This window comes from Myiozetetes cayanensis, unplaced genomic scaffold (assembly GCF_022539395.1).
Source record: "Myiozetetes cayanensis isolate MyiCay16 unplaced genomic scaffold, myiCay2020 scf2-11, whole genome shotgun sequence".
Classification (NCBI taxonomy): Eukaryota; Metazoa; Chordata; class Aves; order Passeriformes; family Tyrannidae; genus Myiozetetes; species Myiozetetes cayanensis.
The window spans coordinates 27184586-27205660 of NW_026087411.1; the positions used below are offsets into that span (position 1 = coordinate 27184586).

At 43.9% G+C, this 21075-nt stretch overlaps 1 protein-coding gene across 3 annotated transcripts in view; it reads left to right on the plus strand.

Moving 5' to 3' along the window:
- Positions 1 to 1185: 1185 nt before the first annotated feature.
- The window catches only part of SOCS5 (suppressor of cytokine signaling 5), a 48382-nt gene continuing 28492 nt past the window's right edge, over positions 1186 to 21075 (plus strand). Inside the window, exon 1 of one of the 3 annotated variants that reach the window (XM_050314947.1) lies at positions 1186 to 1311. The gene's annotated coding sequence lies outside the window, so the exon portion shown is untranslated. Of the gene's footprint in view, positions 1312 to 19337; positions 19383 to 19543; positions 19680 to 21075 lie in introns of those variants that run through there. The other 2 variants (XM_050314948.1, XM_050314946.1) reach the window with 2 other exon arrangements.

Below are 21075 nucleotides of genomic sequence, written 5' to 3' on the forward strand. Positions count from 1 at the left end.
TTCTGTGGCCTTGCTAATTCAAATGGAAGGCAATGATTAAGAACAGACAAGTAGACAAGTAAACACTTATCTAAACAATGAGCTTCACTGAAGAAAAATACAGTGGGTTTAGAAACAATTTCATATGATGCCATTGTAAATCCCAAACTCCATGTTAGAACACTGAAAAGCTGACTGGCATTTAACTGCAATGGAGCTGTAACACTAAGACAAATTTATTTGAAGAAATATTAGAAGTGCCAGTATAATGAATGTAGTTATAATGCTCTCTACTCTCTTGCAAAGCCCCATAGTCTTCCCTGCTGACTTTCCCTCTAAAACAAAATAAATGTTAGCAATAATGGAGGCTCATATCACCTTACAAAGCTGTAAGATCATATATCATCAGAAATGGCAATTCTTTGCCAATGAAAATAGGAAAAGATTTTCACATTCTCAAATGTCTTAGCTTTTGGCATTTGGAGTAAGACCAACTCTTTTTGAAAATAAAACATTACTTTATGGAAAACTTATGCTCCTTAAGAGCCTAGAAGCTATAAAAAGATACTTTCTTGAAATAATTGCAATTTAAAAAAATAATGCAACTCAGATGTTTTCTAAAACTTAATTAGAGTAAATATCTCAACAAAAAGAGTAAATCTTTCTAGCAAGGCAACATATCATACCAGAATCTGCAACTGTTTTTCAGTGTCTCTCTATTGTAGATGAGATCAGCCGAGAAGAGTTGAAAACATTTCAGAGGTTGAAAAAAGTTGCAACAACATGCATGCCACATGGGAATCCTGCAGCCACAGGGTCGGTGCTGTTACAGTGCTGTGTCAGTACTGCTCTGTCAGGAGCAGAAGGCAATTACTACACAAAAGTTATAAATGTTTTCAGATTTCCTAAATGTAGCAATAGAAGGTGTCAGATGTGTTCAAATTACAAATGAATTCTATGGAAAACCTTTACCTTAAAAAATGTAGAAAACAAAGTTTGCAGATCTTCAGAAATTATAATTTGATGGTCATTTAAACCTCTCTAACTCTGATTCTTGTGCACATAAACATATTTACTGTTCCCCATGTGCGAGAGGAACGGGAACACTGGTTTTTGCTCTGTGTCTCTTTATCACTTCATTTATTCATAAGCCCTGCAGGCAGAAGGAGTCATTGCAGATCATCTTGTCTTATTCTGACATAACAGAGGCAACTGGAATTCACAAATCAAGGCCACCACTTCTGGTAGAAAGATACCCAGCCTGGCTTTTGAAATGGCAGATGCAAAGGGGTCCACAAGGCAGCCTCCTCCAGTTTCTCCAAAACCCTCAAGGTAAGCCCATGAAAGAAGGGGAGCTTACCTGGGTGGAGTGGGTGGGAAGGATTCCCTCAGTGTCCCTCTTGCTGAAGGGAAGCTCCGTTTATGGGGCAGAATTTCTTTAACTTACATGCAGAAACCTAGAATGAAACCTTCAGTGTTGGATAAGGGCAAACTATTGAATATTCAAGTAGAGTGAAAACTCCTCTTCAAACTGTTCAGTTTTGACAATATTTACTGCAGATCACAGAAGTCACATCAGTAGACTGAGGATTATATTTTTTCTGTGCTGAAAGAGTAGAAAAGAAAAAGAATAATTTTGGTGTCCTTTTCTTAGCTCACTTCATCATAAAACACATTTCACTCATATTACAGAAAGCCCCTGAGCAGAGTAGGAATCTGCCAAGTTTTAGGCCCAAGCAAGGGGAAAAATGTTAAGAGAGATCTACAGATAATCCCTCAGATCAGAGAGAGCTCGATTGCTGCACCAAAAGGCATCAACTTGCTGCAATAGCACCATAATTTTACAGTGTGGGAAAGGATGACCAAGAAAGTCAGAGATTTCAGATGCATTCAAATTTGAAGGGAAAAATGAAAAAAAATCACTTGTCTTTATTCATGGTGTAATGAATTTCTGCAGTACTTTGTAAAACACCTTAATTATCAATGGAAGTTCAGAGAATGCTGAAGAAAGATATGTCCACTTTGGAACCATTCCGAAAACAAAGTTTAAACACTCACAGGAATTAGCATCTTCCTGACAATGAGAGAACTATGCTGCTGGCTACACATTAAAGCAGAAATTTTGCTCTCATGAACTGAGGCACTATAACTCCAATGCAGTCAGCAGAGATCTCTGGATCTACTCCTGTGAAAAAGAGGACAGAGTCTGGTCCTGAATGAGTTCATTGATTTCTGCTCTGCATGTGCAGAAATCATAAAGAGGAGCCTTTAAGTGTTTTTAATCAAGCACTTGGTAAAGAGGCAAGTCTGCTCCAACACACCTCTTACATTTGTAGGGATAAAAGAGAAAAGGATAATAGAAAGAAACCAATCTACCAGAAAGACAAGTGACATTATATAAAAGTCCACACTATTACTATTAAACATAAATATATTTAGACTTATTGAGACATGAAACTACATATAAATATTGGGGCCAGGGGGGAAGGCATTCCACTATCAAGTAGGAGTTACAGAGACTTGGGAACACACCTGAACTTGCTGTCTTGATAGAGTTCATCACAAGTACACAGCAAGCATTAGGAGGACAAAAAAGGAATCCATTACAAGCATTATTCCTGGTTTTTCAAAAAACTTTTGAAATCTCTGCTGTGACACAATCTGTTAACTTTTAGTATTTGGTATCTTTAAATAAGCATGAGAAGCTAATGCAATCCACCCAGAAACTTGGCTAACAACCTTCCAGCAACTCACTACCAAAACTGAAAAAAATCCCCCCAAAAAGGCAGAGTTAAACTGAAACACCGACAAAACGAAAGGAGTAATATGAGAAAAGAGAACCAAAGTTATATTCCAGATGGAGATTATTTGGAGTTACAGCAGTGAACTGTGTAAAATTAAAGAAATGGTAATAAAGAATGAAAATGAATCTGACTATTAAACAGAGGGGATAGGAAACAGTGCCACTGAGAGATGGGTGTGTTAGTCAGCAACGTGAAATGGGATACTCTTTGCAAGTGATTGGCTCCAGAGCAATCCTGCAACATGTCAGTTCTTTTCAAAGCAAACCCAGCAACTCTTACTAAATATCAGATAACCCATAGTGAGTTATGAAAACTGACTTGCCTGTGCACTATTACTTGACAACAAGGAACAGAGAACGGGTGAAATGACTCCCTCCATCCATCCCTTGCTCTGTAGCCCTGCAGCAGAGCTGCTTTGCAGTACTGACTCTGAAAGTCTCCTGCTCTAGCAGTGGAGGCTGATAGAGGACCCCATGCCTTGGAGAGATGGGTGCTGCAGCACCTTTGCACCTGAGCCACAAGTCCTGAAGCTTAGTGACAGGATCCAGTGAGCATTCACCAATTTTCTCTTCACTCTTAAAGGTCCTGGGTTAAGGGACAAAGAAGATATTCAGGGTGAGAGAGTTTGAAAGGGGCTCCCTGCTGCCATAACAGCCACTGTCAAGGTCTCAGGGACTTAGCAGGGTCTCTGAACTTCTGTGCCTCAACTATCCAGCCAGTGCAAATCAGACAGCCTCCCATCCCACTGGGGGAGCAGCAGCAGCAGCAGCAGCTCAGAAAAGGATCCCAGGCACTGATCTGCCATATTCAAGGGCATCAAGGTATATGAATCTTTCTGAAGGCTGGAAGAGTTCATTAGAAATGTATTTCATTTCAATGTGATGTTAGGCCACAGATGACATTCACACCTACAGACTTCTGCACAGCTCAGTTTCCAGTTTGCTCTCACTTTATCTGGTCTCTTTATCAGAGACCACCTCCACACCACTCTGCTCCAGCTGGATTGTCCACTGCACTCACAGACAGCCCTTGGTCACATTAAATATTTAACCTGGGTAGTGGCAAAATCTTTTCCCTGCTATGGACTGAAACACCTCCTGAACACCTTTGACAGGTCACAACTTGAAACACATTTTAATATTATTCAATAGTAACCAGAAAAAAATAAAATCTGTATTGGCAAGCAGCCTGAAATAAAATCACAAGTCACATTGAGGATCGACTCAGATCCCACCTTCTCATGTTTCTTTCTCTCTCCCTCAGCTTTTTAAAATCTTATTCTTCCTCAAAACATCCATTTAAGGCAGAGATCGGGTAGTAAAAGCCATAGCCTTCCAACACCTTTGTTTCTGCCATTGTCTAAAGAGATGCACAGCAGCAGCTGGTAAGGGCCTCATCCTTCTGGACACAACCACAGTCCTGAACTCCAGAGTTTGGGCTCTGCTATTTCTGTACCAGCCTCCATTTGCCTGGCCCATTGCTGTTGTTTGCTGCTTCTCTTCCAGTTCACTCACCCTTCGCTCTCCTTGTGCATCCTGGTTTTCACTCTCATCCTCCTCTCTTCAGCCTCCTTCCTACACAGTTGCTCTTTCCTTTCTCTGCCTTCAACCTCAGTCGCCTCCCCACATTACTGTCTAATGTCCAACATCAATATCTCCTAGAACAGAATGTTTTGACCTCTCCCTTCATGCAGATGTGCACACACCCATTATGTGACTGTTACATGTTAATACATGCTTAATATAGAAGTCAGTGTTTAGTTACATTCATTCATTCATCAGGTTGAGTAGAGAGAGGTCATTTAATCACATAGGTACCTGATCTCTGGAAAGGACTTGTATTAGAGCAGTGGTGGGTTCCCTACTCTGTTGCTTGATACCACAGATCATCCAGATCATTCAGGATCATCCATGAAGGTACAAATTAGACCAGTTCTGTCCTAAGGGTAAAAGCAGCACAAAGAGATTAAAAAAACCAAGGAAAAAAGAGAACAACCAACCAACTAACAAAACAAAACATGCAAAAGAAAGCAGATAAGAAAAAGTCCTTCAGACAGAAATCAGGTCAGGTCAAAGGTTAAGCAGTCAGTATCAGAGAGGAGAACTTTATTTGCCAAGTATCATGTCATATGTAGGAAAAATGTGAAGCCAGATGTCACTTCAGAAGTCATGTGTTGGTATCCTCTGTACAACTCCTAGGAGAAGGTAACATCTGTATTTAAAGCTTTCTGTTTCTATATTGTTTCTTAAGATATATTTATTGCTTGACAGTGAAAAACTGATCTATACCTGTAATATCTAAAACTCTCACACAGTTTGAAGTATACCAGAGTAGAACATCTATTTGACATTTTAAAAGAATGAGACAGTTGTGTAATGTGTTTAGCTATGACACTGTCAATCAGCTCAATTTTGTTTAATATGCTGTGCTCACAAAATGTGTGAAATGCTTTCTAGGTAAGAAGGAAATGTAATCCTAACCTTTAAAAAAGAGTAAAATTTAGATAGCTCATTTGCACATTTGGTGTATTTTACTGCTAAGACATATTTAGCATAGTCTTAAAATTGGAAGTCTTATCAGAGTTAACATAGAATGGAAAGTAAAATTCCTAAATTAAGCAGTATAAGTCTTTCCCACAGTTCCTGTGATACGTTCCAAATGGATGCCAGTCAGATGGTAATTATAAATCACCGCTTTCAGTTTTCTAACTTGAGTATGAGCCAAGATAGACAGTGAACACCTCTGAAATAGCTTATACAGTCACCTCAAAGACTTCAGGAAGACGTTAGGCTTGCTGTCATTCTGTAGAACTTACATGGCAAAATCTGAAAATGTCTTCTCACGTCAGGTTTTTTCACCCCTTTGCAATTTGAGCAGGTGTTGGACAGCAGTGGAGACTCTGAAATTACCTTCTGTGGACTCCTTCCACAGAAGATGGTACTAAACTGTGTCATTCTCAAATCACATTTGACTTTTTTTCAGGAACAGCACTAGAAACCTTATTTAAAAATCAAAGTTATTGGCATTCATGGGGTGGGGTGGGGGCATCCTTACTCCTGCTGAATGTATTTGAGACATTTTTTATTGGATCAAATTCTATCTCTCACTAAGTCACAGACATCTATGAATACTGTTCAAAGGATCATGAATTGCCATCTTGGTCTGTGCAAAGTATAGACTGTGTAGGTTTCCTTCTTTCAGTTTCCTCTTGCACAATTTGCAGGATCCTGTGAAATGTTGCAGCAAATTCAGGCTGGAGTAATACTAGAACAGCTACAGAAAGTGTTGGATACACAAAAACCGAACAACAGGCAGTAGGGGCCCTTTCAAAAGGAAGGTTGAGAATACATAAATGTATTTCAAACAGAAATCTTAAGCCTGGTGAAATTTGTGCAGAGGCTTAACATTTTACTTTATGAGTAGCTCCATTTAAATCAATGAGGCTCTTTTCAGCATGTAAAACTTGACACATGCACAAGCCTTTGCAGGATGAGAGCCAAAAATTTTTTTTAAGAGTGTGACTTGCCTGGAGACATTCCAGAGGAAAAATACATGTGGGGCTTCCTATAAAATTGTTGGCACCACTCTGCTTATTAAATAGGCATGAATTCACTCAAATAAAATAAGGTCTAGACATTTATATCAAGTATGTGAAAGTTTGTCCCTATTCCTAAGTTTTAAAAAAATAGCAATAATGCCTCTAGATTTGTATGCTGGGTTAAATTCTTGATAATGTTTATTTAGAGTTTTATAATATTCCCTCTCTTACCTATCTGACTCTCTTACCTGCAGTTCTGCTATCAGGTAAATTTGCTCTGTTAGCTAATAAAATGCTATAACTTTCAAGCAGATTACTTGGAAGACAATTCTATTATTTATTTTATTATCTTAGGTGTGGTAAAGCTTAAAACTTCCTATCTTACCTTAAGCTAATGCAACACTAAGACAAGAATTTACTGTTAAATTTGTAGCTTGTGTATTGAAGAGCAATATATTCATTTCAGGAACAGAGTCTAATTTTAGATCCGTATTGAAGGTGTGATGAAAAGGCTGGAAGTGTCAGTAGGACTTTTCAAGAACAAGCCCAGTATAGTTCTTGAACTGTATAATGATTGTGAGATGAAAGAAGTCACAGAATAGGCTTTACTGGTTTAAGTGGAACCTGTTACATAGCTGAAATTATTAATTCCCTAGTTGCTATCATGGGCATGGCCTCAAACTGCTTCAGATAAATGTTTTGACATTGTAGCTCTTCAAGAAAACAGAAATAGCCATTTGGCCCTGGGGGTGCTGGACTGCTTGGAGGAAGATGCTGCCAGTACTCTAAATAAGTGTCCTAGGGAGACACGTGGAACATCTGGCAACAGCAGCTACTTTTTTAATCACAGAGGCCACAGGTCACACTGTACCACAGCTCACAAAATCGGCGTCACATTTAGCAAAGCACATTTACTTGCCCACAAGGTGTCTTGAGGTCAGATCTAAAAACTTCTGCAGATGTAGACAGGAACCCAGCAGGATCTTCACAAGCCCCCAAGTGCTTATTTCCCACTGGTTTCCCACTAGGACTGTCTTTGTAGTAATATTTTAAAAATACTTCAAAAATATGGCATTAGGTGTCTCAAGGCACACACTGCTCCAGGCTGCAGACAGTCAGATGCTGCCTTTTGGGTAACTGGTTTTCAGCTACAGTTACTTTTAGGGCAGCTGTCCCATATCAGTACCAAAATCCTCTAGTGCTCCCAGTCTAGAAATGTAGGAGACCTCTATTCGTTAACAGACAATTGCTATATGAACAAAGGACATTTTATGTAATAGAATTGCATAGAAAGTCTTGGAAGTCCTTTTCATCTCCTAGGGTGTGGTAATCTGTGGATTTTTCAATAGAGATAGCACCTTATATATACAGGGAAAAGAATAGTTTCTTCACCAGTTGGGTTGGGTTTGATGCTAAAAAATCATCTTTGCAAGGAAGGATTCCTCCCCTTCTCTAGGCATACTTTCCTGAGCGATTTCTGCATTCCTATATTTAAAAGTTGCACATTTTGAAGATATGGGAACACATGCTCTTTGCAAGATAATCTCCAGTTCCTTCCCCACTCCACACTGTCACACTGCTCAGAGCCAATTTTAATGCATTGCTGGAAAGCCTGTTATAGAACTGTATATAATATATATCATGACTTGCCTGAGAAAAAAAATGGGGGGGGGGTAGGAAATGTTGACAAAGAAGTTAATTGCATTTTCAAGATTTCAGAGTATTTAGAGCTATAAGTAATGAATCCAGAGCAATGTCCTTGGAAACTATACAGCAAATGCAAGGATCAGCAGAGTAGCACTAGATGGCACTACAGTAATTTTCACTCACTAAGCATAGGCCAAGTCCAGGGAATGATGGAGCTCTGAATGGACAGCTCAGATTTACCATCTACATTTTACCTGGGTGGCCTGGGGAGATTCTGAGAAACATGAGATATAGCAGTCTTCCCAGGAATTAATATATAGAGCCTTGAGTTGGTTGATAAGTGATATAATATTGATGATGAAAGTGGAAAGCCACCTGAACGTTTTGATTTCACAAAGTGGGATTACAAGGCACCCAAAACCCTGTTATGTTCTATTGAACACAAGATAAGCATATCCAGATTCAGTACATCAAAAAGCATCTCATTCAAAAACACACCCAAAGTGTTATGTGCCATCTAGGCAATGGGACAGTTAATTGTCTGTCTTCAGGTATAAACTGCCTGGTTATAATTACAGTGTTTTGTGCCTAAAAATGAAGATTTGACTTAGTGGGCCAAAATCACCTAGGTTTTAGGACTAGCCCCATGGTTTACCTTTCCTGACAGGCAGAGTTAAATTCTGACCAATTTCTTTTAATGTTTCCCACAGGTGGTAGCTAACATCAAAGCCTAATACATATCTTGTTCCCAGTAAGAATCAATATAGTTTCTTGTCTCAAACAAGCTGATTTGAGAGCCTACTTTTAGAACTTTGCAGAGGTACAGTCTTTAACTAGAACAACTGAGTGATTCTGTAGCTTATATTATCAAATACACACAGGAGAAAATAGAGTCTGTCAGAAAAATCATACTCATTCTTGTAAGCTGAACCTCTTCAGCTGAAGAACCACTCACGTGGTTGTGGCAATTAAAAAAAAAACAAAACGCCATGATCTGTCTCAGATTTGAGTTCTAAAATAGAACCAGGTTTATAGACCTTGTAAATCCTTTTAAAGGAGACCTCCAAATGCAGAACATTCTCTGCAACAGCACTACAAGTTATTTTTATAATATAATTATTTTTCTATTATGCCTTTCTGTGAGTTATATTTTGCCTTCTGCTATGCTCCAGGTTCAAATTCTCAAGGGTAATTAATATCTATTTCACTGGAATTGGTGGGAGTTAGATATTTCAAAGATAGGAAACTCTGATATTTAAGTTTTAAGGCAAGATCAGCATGAATGTTTGAGTTTTTTCAAATCTTATTCCAGTCATTCACTACATACACTTTAGGGATGCTTCCAGCCGAAAGGCCACGTATTTGCCAGTTACAAATAAAAAAACCTACTAGTACATGCCTTTACAACAAGAATGGTCTTTATCAATGGAAATAGCCTGACTGGAGACAATAGGATTGCTTAGGAAAATAAGCACTGGAGCCAGTAGTATTTGACCATAAGTTGTGCTCCCACCCAGCCAATACATGCAGGTTAACCCCAGTGGGCTTTCAACCCAAAAAAGGGTGGAGAAGAGGGGTCATAAGAGTCATAGGATAAAAATTTAGCACTTCACCCTTGATTCAAACTGCCAACATTTAAATAGCATCCTTTAGTAAGAAATGAAACACCCCTTGTGCTGGAATTGGACTGTTTGCCCATGCAAGGCTAAACCTGTGGTAAAGATGAGACATATGATGTCCAAAACCACTTTAAGCTGTCTCGTTTAGTCATAAGCCACTGCTCTTTGAAACAATTTGTGTGTGGTTCTGAGCACATCCAGAGAAAATGTTCTAGTTGTCCTACTTCTTCTAGTGCGTTCTCTAATAAGGGCTCCTTTAATCTGTGCTTTAAATCTCCTTTAATCTGGTCACTGCTTTACACTTTGAGATGTACCCCTGAGGCCTCCTCTCACCTCAAGAGGCTTGAAAACAACCATAACTTGCTGCTTGATTTCTCAGACATGTCTGTGTCTGCATTCCTGAAGTCCATCTTGGTCCTGATGGACATTTCCAAAAGCAGACTCCATCCTAGATGCAAAAGTGGTCTGAGTAACTGGCAATGAAGCATGGCATGCATGGAAATACTTGGTGAAATGAAGGTCCGATGAGACATGCAGTTTGTTGTTGAGCCCATTTTGCAACCCCGGTGACTTAACCAAAATCTATCCCAACAACGCATCTGAAGTCCAGAATAGCAACCGGAAAAGATCCCCAACAGTGTGGTATGTGCCTGTGGGAAACAACACCAATGCCCCACAGCTCACTGTTTTCACTGTCACCCCAAGAGAAGGGGGTGACACAGGAGTAAATGAGGCGGTGCCTCGCCTTACCTTGAGCAAGCAAAGCCACGGTGGTGGTGTATTGCTGCCCAACTGTGCAGGCTCGGGAAGAGGTATGTGCTTGACACATGTGCTTTGTTCCGTGCTAATTACAGTAACAAACCACGGTGTGTGTGTATGTGTGTGTGGGTGTGTGAGGCAGGAGATCCAGGAGTTGTCTTACCTGGCTCTGTTACCAGGTAACTTGCCTAAATTAGTCACCTCTTCTCCCTTTGTTCTCCCTGTTCTGACCCAGGAGATAAGGCTTAGAAAACTAATTTAGAAGGTTATTAGCTACTATTTGGTTAGCTGAACATGTGATACAAGTTTTCCCTCACTGAAATATTTTCAAAATATAGCACGTTTCAGACAATCTATCTAATTCCCTTCTAGGTTTAAAATTCACATCTAAAACCTTCTCAATTTTTTTTAATTTATCTATTGTCGAGAATTTTGGCCCTCTCCACTTCCAACCTAGCGTGTTTCACTCCTCCTTAGGCAACCTGAGCTCCCTGAGGATCACCATACTGCTGCTGGCCTTTCTGTGGACAGCTGGTCCTCACAGCACACTGCAGCCTGCTAATCCTGGGCTCAAGCCATCGGGCAGATTCAGCCTCACAGGGAGCTGGGAGCGCAGGTATGCGCCCAGAAAACAGCACTCCACAGCATCCTGGGCTCCATTAGGAGGAACACTGGTCATGGGAGGTGATCCTTTCCCTCTACTTAGCCCTGGTGAGGCCACACCCCAGTGGCCAACTACTGGAGTAGTGTGTCCAGTTCTGGGCTGCCCAGAACAAGAGGGGTGGGGACTTGCTGGGGAGATGTCCAGCCTGCACAAGGCCACAAAGATAATTACAGGACTGGAGCATCTTTTGTAGGAGGAGAGGCTGGGAGAGGTGGGACTGTTCAGGCCAGAGAAAAGGAAATGAAGGGGCATCTCATCCATGAGTACAAATATTTGATGGGAGGGAGAAAAGAAGGAGGAGGCAACCTTCTCAGTAGTGCCCAGAGACAGGACAACAGGCAATGGGCAGAAATTTAAACACATGAAATTCAACTGGAACACAAGAAAATGCTTTTCTGCTGTGAGGTTGATTAAACACTGACACAGGCTGGCCAGAGCTAGTGGAGTTTCCATCCTTAGAGATATTCAAAACTAAACTGGACAGTCCTAGTCAGCCTGTACTGGCTGATGCTGCTCGAGCAGGGGCTTGCACAAGATGACCTCCAGAGGTCCCTTCCAACCTCAACTATTATGTGACTTTGTCCTTCTGTGACTTTGCTTCAAGAAAAGAAAGTGTCAAGTCTTTATTGAAGTTGTGCTCTAAGGACAATATCTTTTAATATCCAATCTGCAGTAAATCCAGACAACATTGATACAGGAAATGGGCACTAATTTTAACACAAACTGAGTTTACGTTTATATAAATTACACTGGATTAATTTTGTATGTTTATTATCATTCTATCCTTTCATTCTCACTTTCTTAAAATTTTCATTTGTGCTGCTCTCTTCAGTTATGGCTTTAGCTGTGTCTCCAAGTTTATATTCTTCCCTCAACAACAAAAACACCAAAGAAATACACTGTATTTTCTATGTTTCTTGACTGAGAATTAAGAAAATTTGAGATGTGTTCTCTCTTTTTTTAGTACCTTGGTACTGATAGATAAACATTTATAGTTATGCATACACATATACATGCACATGCTCAGACACAAGATCATTTAAGTTAAACAATTCAGTTGTTTTGACATTGTATGCACTCTTCCAACACTTTCTTCCATTCTTTAAGTTTGTCTGTCAGCCTCCAGAAATCACGTTAGTAGCCACTAACACCAAACATTACTGAATATAAATCAGATTTCTAAGAGAGCAAGAGATCTAAGACCTAAATCCTACATCGCTGATCTTCAATACTTTGAAAACACGGAACAAGTTCAAAACTTCTTTGCTGCAAGTGTGGAAATCTCCAAGTGGAGTGAAGCCACCAATCAGAATGTTTCCCAAACCACCTCCTAGTAGGCACTGCCATAGAACAATACAGCTTGCACAAATATTCTTGGGGACTGCTCAGCTGCTTCAGTTCATACTCAAATCATGCTGACAATCAAGGGACCTGAAGAACAAAGAGATATTTTAAAGTAACTCTGTAGGTTGCTCATACCTACATTCAAAACCCCTGGTCCATGTAACACAACCCTGTTGATGCTGGTGTCAGATGTCAGAGCTACACATCATTTTGCTTCACCTCTTTCTAACTAGCAGTGAATCCTGCCAATGAAAAGTGCTATTACAGGTGCTGAAAAACAGTCTTCCTTGTGGAACCATGGAAGGTGTGGTCTGCCAATCCCACAGCATAGTGTGCAGCCACAGGGACCGAGCACCAAAAACACAGACCTGGAGTGCATCTGGGTGGCATTAACTAAGTTTCAACCCAATCTTTTCATACTGTTGATGGAGCCTAAAAAAATTATGCAAATGCATTGTTGCTGAAGAAAGGAAGGAAAACGAAACAAGTCCAGACAACAGAACCACCAGCTCACATTAGTATTCTGCCCTGGTGAAATAAACCAGATCCTTCAGACTAAGTAGGCACAAACAAAGGTCTCATCGGGAATATAGCTGCTTGAATAGGAACAGCTTTAATGTCAGTAGTGCCACAAATCCCTTTTGAGAAAATGAATTTTGGAACACTTTAAATTTTTAACTGTTCCTCATTTTCCATGAAACAGCACTGTGCCTCAGGCCACTCTAATAACATTCCTGGCTTGCCCTGCTGTAACAATCTGTAAAAATTCATCCATTTAGATGATTTGGGGTTTAATATCAAGTTGCTTTGGAGAACATTCATGGTTGGAAGTGCATAATAATATGTTTTATTATTGCTGAAAAAAAAAAAACTAGAGAAGAAGTGGTTTGCTTTTGCCCATTGGGGAGCTCTGGTTTGTTATTACATTCTGTGCAATGATAATTAATGACTCCACAACCAGCACTAAAAAAAATGTTTCCTGGCTAAAATTTTCAAAAGCAACTAATGATTTGGGGTTTCTTTGCTTTTATGTGTTCAGTTTGAAATACCTTAAAGAGGGACCTGGTTTTCAGAAAATGCTAAGCACTGACTTTCTGCGAACGGTCTACCTTGCTCTCAAAACCTCCAGACCCTGTCATTTTAATATCATGGTTGCTACTGTTTACTGGTAACAAAAGTATGTCAGTTCATAAATTAGTAATAGAGCACCAAAGTAGATCCCAAATAAATCCATTTCAAAGGAAAATATTTTTAAATGATACCTTCCTTGCACCTGCAAGAACAGACTTCTCGACTCTTGGGATGATTGGAAGCTACTTAGTGAACAAACATATAAGCAAAAGAGGGTAGGCTAAGGACCGGTTCTAGCAGTTGCTTTGTATTACTCAGTAAAAGAAAGATCAAGACCACACACTACAGTCTTGGGTGGTGCTTGGACATGTCAGAGTTCTTTTGAAAGTCACTGCATGTGTTGTGCCTGCCTGAAGCTGTCCTGGAGCCTGGCTGTCCTTTTTCCGGCAGGAGGAATCACTATTAACACCTGTGCAAAGTGGGGAACCTGAAACCAAATCAGAAAGGTGATGTTTCAGCCTTGGTGTCAATGCTTATTCAAGGTACAGAACAATGGAGAAAGAAGCATCATGGATGTTCTTATTTCATCCGCCCAAATGACTCAGCTTCAGGAAAAAAATCAGAAAGGCTCTAGGTCTTTTCCCCAGCTCAGCTGCAAAAGAGCAGGCAGAGGAAAGCAAAGGATTGAATGAGAAAGCAAGTAACTTTCTGAGCTCTTCCTCCACCACGGTGATTACACCAGGGTATCCTTATTTCACGCCCCTCTACTTCTAGTCATGTTCAGTTAGCCCAGGTTAAAATCATTTGCACCCACATCTTCCAGTTTGGTCATTTTAGCAGCCTTGTCTTTTCTTTGAAGGGCAGTCCCTGGACAGGGCAGGCGTGCTGGATGTTCAGGTCAACATTTCCAAAGTACATTTTTCTTCTCTTACCTGAGGTTCTCACGGTTTTTTTAAGTGCAAACTTGCCTTCTATTCATTTAGGCAAGATAGAAATTTTGGTCCTGCAAAATTAGCAATGAGTCTGTTTGTGAACAACCAGATGTGTATGTGCTATGGCTGATTTCACATGCAAACAAAACTGTCAGAGGTCAGCGAAGGCAAAGCAGGGCAGTACCCGGTAGGTGAAGGTGCCCAGCCACATGGAGCTGGCTGGCCTGCTGATGGGTTCCTCCGTTCCTAATCCTAAACCTGTACCATGTCAGGATTATGTTTGTTAGATTAGACACAGACAAGACTCTGCATTTGCTCTACCTTACCCAGGATTGTCCACTTTTGCTTTGCAGAGGTCTCTGTCCCTATTGCAAGTTCCTGTTCCCAAGCCTGTGTGGTTTATCTAGTGCCCATCAGCCTTTTGCTTCAAGGTGTCATTTGCTGACAGGATTTATCCACAGACACCAAGATTTCCTCTGCAGGACAATGAAAGTGGTTATTCTTTTCTTCCAGCTCTGCTAACTTGTTATTATCTTAGATTTTCCATCACTAATTATTCTTCTCTGCCTGGCTAAAGGAGAGAGGAGTGGTCATGTAGTTTCACTCTGAAGGGAAAAAGCCTGGAAGTAAGGAAGCAGCATCAAAGGGAGAGAGGATAAACTCTGGAGGAGGGAGTGGGAGAAAGTGCTCAGGGTCAGAGCTGCAGAGGTTGCCAGGGTCAGACAATTTTCAACACAGCAGCAGATCAGCCAGGGACACGCTGGGGAGCAACGATCCAGCAGAGCTGGGCTAAGGAACACAGTTAATGTGGCAGCGTGGGGCTGGTGAAGCAACCACGGTGGCCGAGAGCACAGTGGGCAGTGTCCCCCAGGAGTGGCAGGCAGAGTGCACTGTGCACGGCATGCCCAGCAGTGCTGAGCTGCTCGTTGGCAGCACACACCCCAGGCTGGCAGCATGCCTGGGAAATAAACATTGCAAGATGAAAGCAAGCCAATGTGGGAGGTAGCAGCCTGCTCAGTTTCCAGCCTCTGATCACCTTCTTCCAAGTGGTGTTTCCTCACAGCGTCCCCTTGTCCTACCACAATGAATGGACCATTGCCCTCCATCGGGAAAATGAAATGCCTTATGAAAGAAGGAGTTGCCCAAATATTTTCCAAGACAACTGATTTTCATTCAAGAGGGTGTGCACATCCTGAGAAAGGAGGTGAACCAGTTTTTTCCAATAGGCTCCTTGCATCCTCCTAGTCTGGAGCACCGACAAAGACCCATGGCTTTCTCATACCCTTCTCGGTCTTACTCACAGAGCTCTTCAGATGTTCACACGGGCACATTAGTGCAGAAAAATCACAGCAAGTAGCGTCATGCACATGAGGTGTCAGTGCTGGTCCCTTGCACCAATGCTCCCTCACAAAATCAAAGTAAATCCCACACTTGTGTGGGTTAGGCTGGTGAAGCCTGGGCGTGATAACCACCAATTGCACAGCCTCCATCCTGTTAAGCTCTGGCTCCAGCCTAGCTCTGCTGGTGTTAGGAATTTTTCTTCTTGTTTATAGCAAGTAGTAAGACTATTTTCTTTATTTTCTCCATCCTATAATCAAATCCCCAAAATGAAACACAGTAGAAAGAACAAAGAGGTTGATTATTTCCCTCTATCCAGTTACTAGTTCTTTGCACAAGTAGCAGGCCAGAATGGCAGGTGTTTTCATTAGATGAAGATTGTTGTTGAACCTTAATCCTGACAAAAATGGTAACATCAAGAACACTTGCTCTGTGAATACGAAGAGATGATGAGGGTTTATGTTACTAAACCCTTATATTTCTGAGAAGATTTTAGGTATTTTGCAGAAAATTATTTACTACATACTGGAAATGAAAATGCTACAGTTTCTTACAGAACTAATTAAAAAGTGAAATAACCTATAAGTTGAAGTTAAAACTGACTTATAGAACTTCTATACAAGTGGAGTCACTGTTGGATAACTGCAGAAAAGATTGTTGTGGTTTAACCCCAGCTGGCAGCTAAGCCCCACTCTCCCCTGGTCAGATGGGGAGAGAATCAAAAGGTTAAAAGTGAGAAAACTTTGTCGTTGAGAAAAACACAGTTTAATAGGTAAAGCAAAAGCCCTGAGTGCAAGCAAAGCAAAACAAGGTATTAATTCACTACTTCCCCTGGGCAGGCAGGCGTTCAGCCATCTCCAGGGGAGCAGGGCTCTATCACAACAGTGACTTGGGAAGACCAACATAATCACTCCAAATGTCCTCCCTCTTCCTTCTGGTTCCCTGCTTTATATGCTGAGCATGATGCCATATGGTATGGAATATTCCTTTGGTCAGCTGGGGTCAGCTGTCCTGGCCGTGTCCCCTCCCAGCTCCTTGTGCACTCTCAGCCTCCTTGCTGGTGGAGTGGGGTGAGAGGCACAAAAGACCTTGACCCTGTGTAAGCTCTGCTCAGCAATGATGAGAAGTCCCTGTATTATCAACATTGTCTTCAGCACAAATTCAAAACACAGATCCATACTCGCTATTATGAAGAAAATTAACTCCATCCCAGCCAAAACCAGCACAAGGATAAGATGCTTTAGATGCAAAAGCTCTCAGGTGATGCAGTGACAGTAAATGTTACAGAATGGTAGAGGTTGGAGGGGAACTCTGGAGGTCATCTTGTCCAACTACCCTGATGAGGATCAGCTAGAGCTGGCTGCCCAGGACCGTGTCCAGATGGCATTTGAATATCTCCAAAGATAGAAACTCCACAGTCTCCCTGGGCAACCTGTTCTACTGTTTGGTCACCTTGCTGCAAAGAAGTGTTTCCTAATGTTCATGCAGAACATCCTGTGTTTCAGTCTGTGTCTATTTCCTCTGGTCCTGCCAGTGGGCACCACTGTAAAGAGCCTGGCTCCATTCTCTTCGTATCCTCCCTTTGGGTATTTATATACATTGATGAGATCCTCTTCTGAGCCTTCTCTTCTACAGCTGGAACATCCCATCCCTTCCAGCCTCTCTTCACAGGAGAGGTGCTCCAATCCCCTAATCACCTTAGTGAACCTCTCTTGAACTCTCTCCAATAGCTCTGTATCCTCCTTGTACTGGGGGGCCCAGAGCTGGACACCACACTCCAGCTGTGGCCTCACCAGTGCTGGTACAGGGGAAGAGTCCCTTGAGACCTGCAGGCAACACTCCTCCTGATGCAGTCTGGGATACCATTATCCTTCTCTGCAGCAAGGTCACATTGCTGGCTCATGTTCAAATTGGTGCCCACCAGAACCCTCAGATCCTTCTCTGCAAAGCCGCTGGGTCAGTCCCCAGCAGGTGCAGGTGCCTGGGGCTGCTGCTGCCCAGATGCAGAACCTTGCATTTCCCCATGATGAACTGTTAAGGCTGACTAGATGCTGGCTATGCTGGCTCTGTATTTATTTTGCTTGTTGTTGCTACTTGTTAGCTCGTTCTTTCTTGTGCTGTGTACGTAGGACTGCCAAGTGGCAATTTAGCTGCATTTGTGCAGGGTGCACATGAATCCTTCATGAGTGCTACCGTGCTCTACAAATGTAAATTCACACATTGGCCTCATCAGTATCATTTTAAATGCAACTAACATCAATTATGTATGTTTCATTATATTTTTCATCCTCTTCCAAGGTGCAGAATTGCTTATACAGTGTATTATTCCATCTTTGGGATTTTTGTTGGTAATGTATACGCTAGGGGATGTTCTATATGCTGAAGTATTCTAAAGCTGTCTCTTCTCCAAGGTAAACCATGCTGGCTACATCAGACTCTTCTCACAGGGCAAGCACTGCACCTTCCCCTGCTAGCCTCCACTGTTAGTTTCTCGAGGTTTTTGTTGCATTTGGGGACCCAAAACTGGACACACTATTCCACATGTGGCTGAGCAGAAATAGATAATCGTTTTCCTTGGCCTGTGGGTTGTGCTTCTGGTGGTATGACTTGGGATGCTCTCGGCCTCCTTTGCTGCCAGGACACACTGCTGGCTCATGGCCAACCTGTTGTCCATTGAGACCCCACATCCTTTCCTGCAAAGTTGCTCCCCAGCCCACCAGTCCCCACTCTGTACTGTTGCAGAGGGCTCTTCCTTCCCAAGTGCCGGACTTGTTGAATCTCCTTGCATTTGTCCTTGCTGAGTTTCATACACTTCCTGTAAGGCCATTCCCCCAGCCAGTCTAGATCCCTTTAAAAGGCAGCACTGTCCTCCAGGGCTCCTGCTTTAGCGTCACCTGCAAACTTGTTGAGCACACACTCCATCTGCTCCTCAAAGGTCACTGAGAAGGATGTCGAAGAGAACTGTCCTCCAGCATTCCCTGCTTGCTGCAGGCTTCCAGTGCAGCACCACCCAGGGACCCTTCCCTCTCGACTTGACATCTGGACATGTTTTCCTATCTAACTGTCCACCCTCTGCTCTGTAGTGTCCCACTGTGTGTGTGCCAGATACAGAAAGCTGCATTGTGCTCTGTTCCTTGGAATAGCGGGTGTCTTTTTGCCCTCGTGCAGCAACGACTGATTCCTTTGCCCGGTGGGATCAGATGTTACCTCACCTGTACTTCAGCCAAGCAATGGATTTGCTACGGAGGAGGGCAGAGGAAACTGTGTGGAACGGGGCATTACTCCCTTCTGACAACACCCGAGTGTCCCCAAGGGTCTCCACGCGTGAGCACTCGCAGCTCCCTTCATCCTCCACGGAGCCTCCTGACTGCTCCAAACGCAGTGCCGGGGCGGTCCCTGCCTGCGCAGCTCTCGGAGCCACGCTTAGCGCAGCATCCGGCCGCCTCGGGAGTTACGCTTGGAGAAATCACCTTTACACCGCCATTCCGGCTCCGACGCCGAGTGTCCCGTGGGAATTCCGGCTGCCGGCGGGGCGGGGGCTCCGCTCGACCGCCCCTTCCCCGCCCCCCACACGTGATTCCGCCCGCACCCAAAATGGCCGCCGCTCGGCGAGCCCCTTCCCAGGCCGGGCATCGCGCCCGACTCCAAGATGGTGGTCAATGGAGGCAACCGGAGCCATCCTAGCGGGTCAGTGCTAGCGCCGCGCCCCGGTTGGCTGGGCGACGCCCCGCCCCCTCCGGCCCGCCGCTCCCATTGGCGCCGCGGGGGGCCAGGCCGGCTCTCATTGGCCGGCGAGGTGTCGCTCCCGGTGTCTGGGCTCCGGGGCCCGGGGAACTATTTTCCATCGGGCGGAGGGAGGGAGGGGGCTCGGTCCGGTCGCTCCGGCAGCGGCACCGGCGGCGGGCCCGGGCCGGGGATGCTGCGGGCGCTGCCCCCGCCGGGACGGCGCTGAGGCGCCGCTGCCCCCGCCGGGACGGCGCAGCGGTAGGTGCTGCCTCCGGTCGGGGCGCGGGCACGGCGGGCGGGACCCGCCTGCTCCGCTCGCCCCCCGGCGGCCACAGGCTGCCGCCGCCCGCCGAGGCCGCGGCTCCGGGGGGGAGCGGGGCGGGAGCTGCCGCCGTGTCCCGGCCCGAGGGAGCCGCGGGAAGGGGCGGGCAGGGCTCGGCGGTGCCCGCGGCCCGGAGAAGGGCGCCGGGGCGGGGAGGCGGGGGCGATGTGTGGGGGCGGCCCCGCTCGGTCCCGCCGCCCTCCGGAGCGTTCGCCGCGGGGCCCCGGGGTGGGGGGTCCTGGCTGCCCCGGGCGGTGTCGGCTCCCGGGGTGGCGGTGGGGCTGTGCAGGAGCAGCGGGGGGCCGGCTGTCCGCCGCCGCGCTGGGTTCGCACGCGCGCTTGTCCGTATGGAAATCGCCCTGGAAAAATTGCCAGTGAAGAGCCCTTGGGGCGCACGAGCTCCTGTTAACTCCTTCTGCGGAGCGGGGCGCGCTGAGCATCGGGCCGCGTCCCCCGTGAGCGTCCGTGAAAGTTTGGAAGTGGTCGTTATGAGTGTCTGACTCGGAGTTATGAATGGATTCTTGGAATTGTAGAAGCAGTAAATCGAGTTATTTCTGCTGCTGCTGTTAACTTTGTACCTCAGTACTTGCACTGAACCACAGTAGCTTAATCCCATGGAATACATTTCTGTCTCTGATATGTTTATTTCATCAGGGTTGTGTATCATCTGATCTTCTATTCTTACAAACGCAGCATGTACAGGAGTTAATGTTTCCATTCCTTGAACATTTACAGAAGCCTTCCCTCTTTCATTTTTTCCCCCCTCCGGTCTCCTCTTGAGAGCTTCTTGAAGTTTTCTGCAATGTTTCTGATTGTAAACTGTAAGTTTTATGCTATATGGGGTACCATATCCCATCATGTGAGGTGTGATCCCTGGCTGTGCCATGCAAACCAAATACGCTTTTTCACTTAAGCTAATGCCAGTGTGGTTTGGGAAGGTTACATCCACAGAAATCTTGAGATGTGATCCATGCACTTCGAGACCTCCTGTCGTGCAGGTTTGTGCCATTAAAGGCTTCCTGCTGAAGATGCCATGCACCTCACAGCCCAACCATAACCCCTGTTACCTTGAATATCCCCAGCTGATGAGTTTGCTGCAGTGAGAGATTTGAAAGGAGGCAAGTTTCCAAGTTAGCAACCTCCTACTTCATTCAGTTGTCAATCCATAAACCAAGATAGTCAAGTGGACCTGGTATCAAAACAATAGCCTTAGCAATAGGGTCTCTGTCAGAAGAGATTTATTTCTTTACATTTTTGTACCTGAGTTAGTTATGGTAGAGGGAATTAACTATACTTCTAGGGTGAATTCTTTGTCAGTCCAAAGCAAACTGC